Below are 10,977 nucleotides of genomic sequence, written 5' to 3' on the forward strand. Positions count from 1 at the left end.
CGGAACACCTCACCAGGGAGGCGTCCAGGAGGCATCCTAATCAGATGCCCGAGCCACCTCAGCTGGCTCCTCTCGACGCGGAGGAGCAGCGGTTCTACTCTGAGCCCCTCCCGGATGACCGAGCTTCTCACCCTATCTCTAAGGGAGAGCCCGGACACCCTGCGGAGAAAGCTCATTTCGGCCGCTTGTATTCGCGATCTCGTTCTTTCGGTCACTACCCATAGTTCATGACCATAGGTGAGGGTAGGAACGTAGATCGACTGGTAAATAGAGAGCTTCGCCTTTCGACTCAGCTCCTTCTTCACCACGACGGACCGATGCAGAGCCCGCATCACTGCGGACGCCGCACCGATCCGCCTGTCGACCTCGCGCTCCATTCTTCCCTCACTCGTGAACAAGACCCCGAGATACTTGAACTCCTCCACTTGGTTCAGGATCTCCTCCCCGACCCGGAGATGGCACTCCACCCTTTTCCGGTCGATAACCATGGCCTCAGATTTGGAGGTGCTGATTCGCATCCCAGCCGCTTCACATTCGGTTGCGAACCGCTCCAGTGAGAGCTGAAGGTCACGGCCCGATGAAGCCAACAGGACCACATCATCTGCAAAAAGCAGCGACCCGATCCTGAGGTCACCAAACCGGACCCCCTCAACACCCTGGCTGCGCCTAGAAATCCTGTCCATATAGGTAATGAACAGAATCGGTGACATAGGGCAGCCCTGGCGGAGTCCAACCCTCACCGGAAACAAGTTCGACTTACTACCGGCAATGCGGACCAAACTCTGGCACCGGTCGTACAGGGACCGGACAGCCCCGATCAGGGAATCCGGTACCCCGTACTCTCGGAGCACCCCCCACATGAGCCCCCGAGGGACACGGTCGAACGCCTTTTCCAAATCCACAAAACATGTGTAGACTGGTTGGGCGAACTCCCATGTACCCTCCAGGACTCCGCGGAGGGTATAGAGCTGGTCCACTGTTCCACGGCCAGGACGAAAACCACATTGCTCCTCCTGAATCCGAGGTTCGACAATCCGGCGGACCCTCCTCTCCAGGACCCCTGAATAGACCTTCCCAGGGAGGCTGAGGAGTGTGATCCCCCTAAAGTTGGAGCACACCCTCCGGTCCCCCTTTTTAAAGAGGGGAACCACCACCCCGGTCTGCCAGTCCAGAGGCACTGTCCCCGATGTCCACGCGATGTTGCAGAGTCGTGTCAACCAAGACAGCCCTACAACATCCAGAGCCTTAAGGAACTCCGGGCGGACCTCGTCCACCCCAGGGGCCCTGCCACCGCGGAGCTTTTCAACCACCTCGGCGACCTCGGCCCCAGAGATAGAAGGGCCCCCCCCGATGTCCCCAGACTCTGCCTCCACGTCGGAAAGCGTGTTGGTGGAATTAAGGAGGTCTTCAAAGTATTCCTTCCACCGATCCAGGACGTCCCCCGTCGAAGTCAGCAGCGCACCGTCCCTACCGTATACAGTGTTGACAGAGCACTGCTTCCCCCTCCTGAGTCGCCGGATGGTGGTCCAGAACCTTTTTGAAGCCGTTCGGAAGTCATTCTCCATGGCCTCGCCGAACTCCTCCCATGCCCGGGTTTTTGCCTCCGCGACCGCCAGAGCCGCGTTCCGCTTGGCCTGCCGGTACACATCAGCTGCCCCAGGAGTCCTACCAGCCAATAAAGCCCGATAGGCCTCCTTCTTCAGTACAAATTGTTGTATTTCCCAAATATTTTATTTTACTTCCACAGACCTTAAAAATAGTGTAAGTATTGTCCATCTTGCCCTCAATCTCATAAATCCAAAATGCTGCCAAACAGCAGCTTTTAAAGAAGCCGGTGCAGGTTGTATTCTTCTAAGGCTCTCCATTGCAGCCATTTTGGTGCCACTTAAACTTTGTATATAAACGGCTCGCGCCATGTGAGTTTATTGCGCTTAGTGCGCATGCGTGTATCAGAGCATCAGCAGGCCAGAGAGGAGAGTTTTCTGTTGCGTTCTGCAGTGGGCGAACACATTAAATAAAATTCAGATTATGAACTTTTATGAATCAAGAGAGAATCGAGAGAAATCGAAAAATGCAAGTGCATGTCAGAGCACGAACCAAGCCATTGAAGTCCAAAGAATTATCTGTAGACCTCTGGGACATGATTGTATCGAAGCACAGATCTGGGGAAGGGTAGAAAACAATGTCTGCATCATTGAATGTCCCAATGAGCAGATTGGCCTTCATCGTAATGGAAGAAGTTTGGAACCACCAGGACTCTTCCTAGAGTTGGCCACCTGGCCAAACTGAACGATTGGTGGAGAAGGGCCTTGGTCAGGGAGGTGACCATCGGGTTTACAGAGCTCCAGCATTGCTCTGTGAAGAGAGGAAAACCTTCCAGAAGGACAACCATGTAGGGCTGCCACTAACGACTATTTTTCTATCAATTAAACTGTAGAGTATTTTATCGATTAGTCGATTCATCTAAACCATTAACCATTTCAGTTAATTAAAATATTTAGATCAGGTACATAACATCCCAACATACACAAACACACACCCCTTTTAAACCAAAAATTCCAAGGTGCTGGTTCTGGGCTGGTACTTAAGCCAGTTCGGTAATGATTCGATAGCGATACTCGCCAATTATCTAAGAACCAGGTAGTGTACATTTACCACACACTAGAGCCGGAGTAGGGCTAACCTCTTTAAATCACTTCATACGGCTCCATTGTCCTAGCAACGTGTCATGGTTACGGTTAACAAGTTAGCTAAATAGCAAGAGCTAACCTAGAGAGCCATCCTATCAACCAACGTAGAATAAACCCAGATTCTAACCTGCCTAAACATTTATGAAATGGAAACTCTAAGGTAGCAGGCAGACGACTTTATAGCTTTAATAATGTGTGTATTTGGCAGCTACAATGACAACATATATTAAAAAGGCTCTCCCTAATAAACATGAGTAGACAACACCAGACAACGGTGGTTTTGCCTTTTCTGGCTATGTATACGTTTTATTCCGATAGGTTTCGGATCTGCTGACGTCGCTAAGCAACGGAGTACGCTGGGGTTGAAAAGTTACCGGACTACTTGCGGAGTACTACGAAAGACGTGAATCAGAAGCAAAAAGGCTTGACAGCGGTCTGTTTCGGGTCGCCGACTGTCCCGATTTGTCCAGGACATCCCGATTTATGGGTGATTTTGATTTGTCCCGTTTTCCAATCACCGCCTCGCCGGCCGGTATTCATATTAGTGAACTGCGAACAGGTGCGCGTGTCAGAAGGGAGCGCGAGTGCATTGAAATATTAATGCGAAGGGCCTTGCATCACCAGTGCAAACGACCATAAGAAGCTGAAAGCACTCCTGGCCTGGGCGATTTACCTGACTGAATTTGGTGATGGTTTCAATCATTTTTATATTTTCTGGTATATCTAAGTTATGTTACCCAGGAGCTCTGTTGACATAGACTTAGCTAACGTTAGCTACAGCTTGATGAATTGAGTCATTGAACACAGGAGGAGAGAACGCAACGTTAGCCAACTAGCTAAAGCTCCGGTGGAAAATTCCAAATGAACGTATGCAGCCCTTAGTGCCGCTTACACACAACAGTGACACTGACAGATCGAAAGCTAATTTGAGACGATATAAAGATGGAAAACTAGGCTAAGAAACGTAAACGTAATTACCTTCACTAGACAACGTTTTACCAATTGGACAAACGGCTGTGTTTGTTTGATTCAAGCTCCAAAAACTATTTTTCGCTGAAAGCAACCCCCCCCAAAAACGCTCGAATTAACCATGTAAATCCCTAACTAGCATCACATCAGGCACATAATTTGCATACAGCAGGTGGGGAGAGAGAAAGTGTCCCGCATTTGGGGTTGAGGAAGTTGGCAACCCTAGTTACGACCGTTTCTTACGTTTATTTGTTAAAGATTTGCCACAGCAACTAAGAAAAGTAGCCTCCTACATTGATATATCTAAACACTATCTCAAATAACAACGTGTAGCTTTTTATTGTGCATCGTCAAACTCATAGTATGAACCTGCAGAGCCGGAGACCCCGGAGAGCCGGAGAGCTGCAGTTTCAGGACCGCAGTTTCAGGACTGCAGTTCTAGGACCCTGACAGCGCCACCTAGCGAATTGAAAGTCAGTGTCTCTACATCGCAACAAGATATTGTATAGAAAGGTATAATATTTTTGAAAATATGTTCTAATAATATAGAAAGGTATAATATTTGAAAACATGTTTGAATAATAAATATTGGATAATTAAAGAAATTAAAATCATAAAATGTTTTAAAAATTGCATATTTCATAGATGTAAAGATCCATTGTAATTTGTTAAAATTAAGTAAGCAAATTAAGGAAGATTAAATAGTCTAAAGAAAAGGTGGAAAATACAACGATGTGATAAAATGGAGTAGGCTTAAGCAAATTAAGGAAGCTAAAATAGCCCAAAGGAAAGGTGGAAAATATATCAATATGGACAGATGTGTGATGTCTGGAGTGGCCTTAAAAGTTTTCTGGGACTACAGAGAACCAATGTACACACTGCAACATGAGCCTTAAGGATTGTGGCACCTTTGCAGATACTCTGAACTCGTTCTAGAGGGCTTAACTTCACCAAAGAGCCAAAGTTAACAAAGCATTATGTCCTGATAACATTAGTAATAACAAGCTCCTGGAGACCTGCTACAAATAACTGGCCCTGTCTTCTGTGAACTGTTCAACTGGTCTTTGGCTCTTTGGAAGACCTCTGCCATCTGCCTTGTTCCAAAGAAGAGCAGACCCAGGCTTCCCAATTCCTTCCAACATGTAGCTCTTACATCAGTGGTGATGAAGAGTTTTGAATGTCTGATACTTTTGTAACTACAAGAGACACCCCAGAACCGCAGATCAACTCCAGTTTGCCTACATGAAGTGTAGAAGTCTTGATGATGCTGCACTTACTTTCCTGCATCATGCACTCCCATCTGGAAAAACTAAAAGCACATGCTAGGCTTGTGTTTGTGGAATATCTCTAGTGCCTTTAACAGAATGTAACCACATCTGTTGGGAATACAACTACTAAACATGAGTAAATCCTTGATTCATACTGCAGATAATTAAATTCCACACACACACAGGGTTCTGTCAAAATACTTATGCAATGTACATATTCTGTGATTCATTTCATTATTTTATGCTCTATTATACATACATATCAAAGTTATCTGAGGAAATACAAGTTTAACTCTAATCTGTTATATTTTCTGTTAATACTTTAATTTATTTAGTGTCATCATCACAAAAAAATAAATATTTGAGTAATGTGGGATGGTGGTGCTGCGGAGGATCCACCACTTCCTTCTCTGCTGCTGGTGGTGAACCTCTATGGTGGATGGCCTGCATGAGGATGCTTCCTTTGGTGGGGATGGGCATGCTAGATGATGTTTTGTATTAGACATTACTCAAAACATTGATCACATCAGTGGATCAGATCAACTTTCATATTCCTGTAAATACTGCATTTTGGATGTGTCTGACACCACAAAGTTCTGGAAAAGTGAAGTTCTATTCTATTTGCTATGGTATTTGCAGTCACTCAATCTCAACCACAAATGTGTAATGTTAGAGAAGCAAGACACAAGGTTGACTCTCAGGTCAAGATATACATTGTCATTGTTTGACAATTATTCAAAATAAACAATCACCCCTCCATATCACTCGATCCCCTCCATATCACTCCATCTAGACCTCCATACAACTTCATCCTTCAATGAGAGATGGAAGCAAGAAAAACAAATATAAACATATTGTGAAGTCGGTAACAGCAGTACTTAACGCTACTACTTGAATGGTCCCCCCTCAGTGCGCAATTGTTTAGATATCCCCCTATCAAACTCCTCCACTTCACTGAAATAGTACAGACAATATTACTTCTAGGTAAGCGTAAATGTCAGTTAGCCTAACAAAAGTGTACATTAATTAGCATTACTTAAGTGGTTGATAATAAAGGTATTAATAGTAGATTATAAAGTTGTATGGCATTGTGCAGAAAATGTACATTCTCTACTTACCTCCGATGATAAACTGGTCCAGAGATGAACACCTTTTCTGCATCCTGCAGGGACAGATTTCTCAGCATACTCAGGCCGTAGCCTATATGATGGCCTACAAAAATTATATGGTTAATTTTTAAGACAGTAGGCTGCAGATTTCGTTTAGCTGACAGATCCAATCCACTTGCTTTTAACCTATCATTTTTTTGAAGTTTTATTAATGTGCTGGCTTTATCATAAGACACCTACAGTAGTTGGGCTTGGTTTCAATAAAACAAATCAAATAGTCTAAAAGTTCGTATTTCATAAAATTATCGTAAGTAAGTAAGACTTTATTTATATAGCACATTTCATACAAGAATTGTAGCTCAAGGTGCATAAGTGAACAGATAATTGTACCAGAATTGTTTTGAACGTTTAGCTAACTTTAAATATGTTGAACAATACTTGATTTACATACGCTACGTCGCGCTACTGTTTCATTAAACAAATAAACAGAGTAACAATTTACAGTTCGTTTTTAAGGAAACTGTGTGTAGAGCTAGCTAGCTAGTGCTATAAATACTGAATGTTAGCTCTAGCTAATCAAGTAAACTACTCCAGTGTCTTGAAATGATTTTGACAGCAAAGTTGAACTAGAATTGTTTAATACATAACCATACGCGATTCACATTAGCTACTTACACTCTACCTACAATATTCACTACTGCAGGAAAATATTATCTTGTTCCGAGCCATGTTTATCCCATTCGCTACATGGCGCTGTCATATAAAACGAGGGTCCTAGAACTGCGGTCCTGAAACTGCAGCTCTCCGGGGTCTCCGGCTCTGCAGGTACCCCCTTGACTCGTCAAACTTGACATTTCTCTATAGAAAGTGGCTGGGCTGTCGATCACGCCGGTAGACTAGCCTAGCTCTACGTTAGCACAGTCTAGCGCTACCAAATAGAGAAAATGATGATTCCCGACATAACCATTGGATTTTTAAGCCGGAATGTTTTGAGCTTGGTATGTAGGCTATCTACGTATTAAAGTACAATGTTTTGTCATAACGGGGTTTTTTTATATCCACATTACTGCCCAGGGACTAGTAATAGCTCTAGCCATTAGCACTAGCTAGCTACTAGCCTACCAGTACAGAGTTGGTAAATTGGCTATACACATTCAAGAATAGAATATTAATGGAAACTTGACTATGACTTAATTTAATATAGACAATGTAAATAAACAATAAACGTCTGCAAATATTACATTTGGTACAATTTCAAATTAGATCAATATTCTGCTTACTTGATGTGGATCCACAAATGAGAAGAACAAGTTAATCTGACGTTAATTTACCAAACGATGGTTTACTAATCAACTATAACTCAATGACCTTTCGATCATATTTCCCGGTCAACTATAATTCAATGACTTTTCAATCATTGTTCCCGGTCAACTAGCTCTATAATCATGTTTTCATTTATAAAACAATTTTGCTTTTTTTTAAACTTAAATAGCTGTTTCTGATTGGACGAGAGATGTTCCATGAGTTTAATTATCTGACAACAACCCTGACAACAACCCACTCTTTTTCACTCCAATAATAAATTACTCCGCAATGAAACATTTGCGTGGATACAAAGAAGTAAGCATAACAACGGGGACGAGTCAAAGCCTCCATTTACAATTTTGAAAGACTTTAACAAGCTAACTTGTATTTACAAAAATGAGTGACTTTAATATTTATTTTAACGTATTTGAAAAATGTTTATTTTCAGAATGTACTGTGTCAGTGTCACGTAACCGCTCAACTCACATCCCATTCGCTATATTCACCTCGCTAGTCAATCTACTTCATACGGGCTGCGGCCGACACGACAGCAGTAACAGCAAGTCTAATCACTTGTCGTTAAACATACTTTCAAATTATTATTATAGTTTGGAGAAAATGTCAACTTTGATGCGGTCATCTCACGTCCATTTGCTATTCAACTCGCTCCACAGGCTGCGGCCGCACTGTAGCCTAGCTAGTACTAGGGTGAATACTGGTAAAGCGGGACAATGGGTAAAGTGGGACAGTTAAGCTTTATAATTTTTATATTTACATGTATATGTTTCCATTAATAAAAATCAACACTGAGCTCATCCTAAGCAAGTATGTGATAAGAAAATATAGGTTGTCTGGCTATGACATCAGTTCCGGGGGGTGTGGCTTACCATATTCAACAAACTTGCAGTGATCGCGATGGTAAGTAAAAATACATAGCATTCTGAGGTAAATAATGTTAAGGTTATAAAAATAAAAAAAGTAATGGATTGTTTGTAATTGTTATATATATTTTGTTATGGGATGTAATGGTGAATATTTTTTTTACAAAATATTATTAATATTAATCATCTACTTTTTATAAAAATGCGATTTTGACACTGTCCCAGTCAGCCAATAGTGTATTGTTAAACTGGGACACGGTATTACAGGCAAACTGGGACATTCAAATGTAGTTCCCTTTTTATATACCCCTCATAAATTTAGTTAGTTAGCTAGATGCTAAATGAGTAAATATAGATATTTCAACCAAGATTGATTCAACTGACTATATTGAGCTAATTGCTAATATGCTAATATACGAATTAGCATAATACACGCTAGTTAGCATAATTAATTAGCCAACTTTAGATTGACTGAATATTATCATCATTAATATTAATCATGTATTTCAGAATCCAATGACAGAACAGAGGTCAGGGAGGAAGGGGAGGAAAGCAAAGAAGAATAAGCCAGGCCAGAAGCCAGGGCAAAAGTTGAATCAATGGAGTGAGGATAGGATGAAGGGTGCGATAATGGAGTATAGGGAGCAGGTGGAGGCAGGGCAGGCTCCACAACTTTGCATGATTGCTCGTGCATGGAACGTGCCAAAAAGCACTCTACAGCAGAGGGTCAAGAATAATGTCCAAGGCTACAAACATGCTTCGGGTCACAAACCAGTCTTACCTTATGAGAGTGAGGCAGAGTTGGTTAGGCTGATTAAGACCCTTTCCAAGAGAGGTTTCCCACTTAGGAGAAAGGAGATCCAGTCGCTTGCCTACCAGTACGCAGAGGCAAACAACTTGCCTGGATTTTCAAAAAAAAAGAAGAGGGCTGGGCAGTACTGGTTCGAAAACTTCATGCGCCGAAATCCTGACCTCAGCCAAAGGAAACCTGAGGCCCTCTCTGCTGCAAGAGCAGCAGGGATTAACCCCATAACAATAGATACATGGTTCCATCAATATCAAGATCTCCTTACCGAGTTGGGAATCAAGGATGTGCCTTCCCACATTTGGAATTGTGACGAGACAGGAGTGCAGGACCATTTTCTGTCAGCTACTGTGATTTCAGAGGTGGGGAGTGCCTGCTACGAGGTCACGTCAGGCGAAAAGGGGGAGACGACAACAGCTTTGGCAAGCTTTAATGCTGCAGGGGACTACGGCCCTCTTTTGATCATCTTCAAAGCCAAGAGGCTAAAAGCAGAGTGGCTTTATAATGTTACCCCCAACACAGTGGTGAAGGTGTCTGATAACGGGTGGATAACAACGGACCTGTTTTTGGATTGGGGGAAGCAGTTTGTGGACATGCTCCCTAAGGATGACCTCAGACCACATATGTTGCTGCTTGACGGCCACACCAGCCATGTATACAATGTAGAATTCCTGAGGCTCATGCAGTCACATAGGGTACATGTGGTTTGCTATCCTTCCCACACCACCCACTGTCTGCAACCAGCAGACAAGTCCCTCTTTAAGTCCCTTAAACACCATTGGAATGAGGAGGGACGGAGCTTCATGCGGCTAACAGGAGGGAGAAAGCTCCTTAAGGCAGAGTTTTTTTCCATGTTTGGGAGGGCATGGAGGAGGGCAGCCACAGTCCAGACTGCCCAAGCTGGCTTCAGGGGGACTGGAATGTTCCCAGTAAATCCCATGGCCATACATCCCAATGTGTATGAGCCAAGTTTGACCACCGAAAGGGCACTGGAGCCTGAAGGAAGAGCACAAGATGAACAACTGGAGTTGCCAGAGATGCGTGATGGGATTGGGGCAGAAGTATCTGTAGATACCACAAACATAGGCCAAGGAGAGGTGTCTTTCGCCACACTAATTCCCATTCCAAAGAGAGAAAGAAGCCAGACAAGAAAGAGGTCCAAACCACCCTCTTACTACCTAACCAGTGATGAACATTTCTCATACATTGCCTCCAAAAAACAAACCAAGACAACACAAAAACCAAAAACAAACAAACCAAAAAGAAAGATGGAGGGTACAAGCTCAGATGACCAGGGCATTTGCAGCATTTGTAAAGCCAAATTTGCTGATAAAAATGATCCCAAGAAGACAGAGGATTGGATCATGTGCATCGTTTGTGAGGACTGGTACCATGAGACGTGCGGCGAGGAGAATGGCATCATTGAAGATGGGGAGGCATTCACTTGTGCTGGCTGTTTAGACGCGTAGACTAACCTACTCTACAAAAAGCTGAAATTAAATTTTACCTGTGTGAAATGAGTTAGCCTATAAGATGAAATGTTTGTGAAGGTTCCTATGTTTTTATATGTAAATGCATATGAAATAAATGAAACTAAATAAAATATTGTGGGCAGGCAAGGGGGTGAAACTCCTGTCTGTTAAAAAAGGGATGTTAATATTGTTATATTGTTGTTTATATTGTTATAGTGTCATTAGGCCTACACTTTAATAATAATTTAATGTGTTTGAGTTGTGTCCCAGTTTGCCAATAAAGGTGTCCCAGTTTGACAGTACCGCCTGGAAAAATGTGGTTTGGGGTCAATGTGTGTTTGAGGAAGAGTCATCCATCTTGTGTTTAATGTTTCTGTCTTTTTTATTCTGTATAGTATAGTACAGCTCTTAAGCTATTTGAAAATAGTATCATAGGAGGGGCGTATACATTTGGATCATAATAAAAAATTGTGCAGAC

At 42.9% G+C, this 10,977-nt stretch overlaps 1 long non-coding RNA gene across 2 annotated transcripts; it reads right to left on the reverse strand.

The window, feature by feature from the left end:
- Positions 1 to 4,815: 4,815 nt before the first annotated feature.
- LOC146220819 (uncharacterized) lies at positions 4,816 to 8,041 on the reverse strand. 2 transcript variants are annotated; one of them, XR_014750906.1, is made up of 4 exons: positions 7,317 to 8,041; positions 6,046 to 6,139; positions 5,680 to 5,739; positions 4,816 to 5,408 (listed from the first exon to the last, which is right to left on the reverse strand). It is a non-coding gene; the product is annotated as an uncharacterized LOC146220819 (long non-coding RNA). The 2 variants fall into 2 exon arrangements; XR_014750905.1 differs by having other exon boundaries at positions 4,818 to 5,739.
- Between the last annotated feature and the right edge of the window lie 2,936 nt (positions 8,042 to 10,977).

This window comes from Hypomesus nipponensis, chromosome 27 (assembly GCF_054491055.1).
Source record: "Hypomesus nipponensis isolate SF chromosome 27, ASM5449105v1, whole genome shotgun sequence".
NCBI classification, from domain to species: domain Eukaryota; kingdom Metazoa; phylum Chordata; class Actinopteri; order Osmeriformes; family Osmeridae; genus Hypomesus; species Hypomesus nipponensis.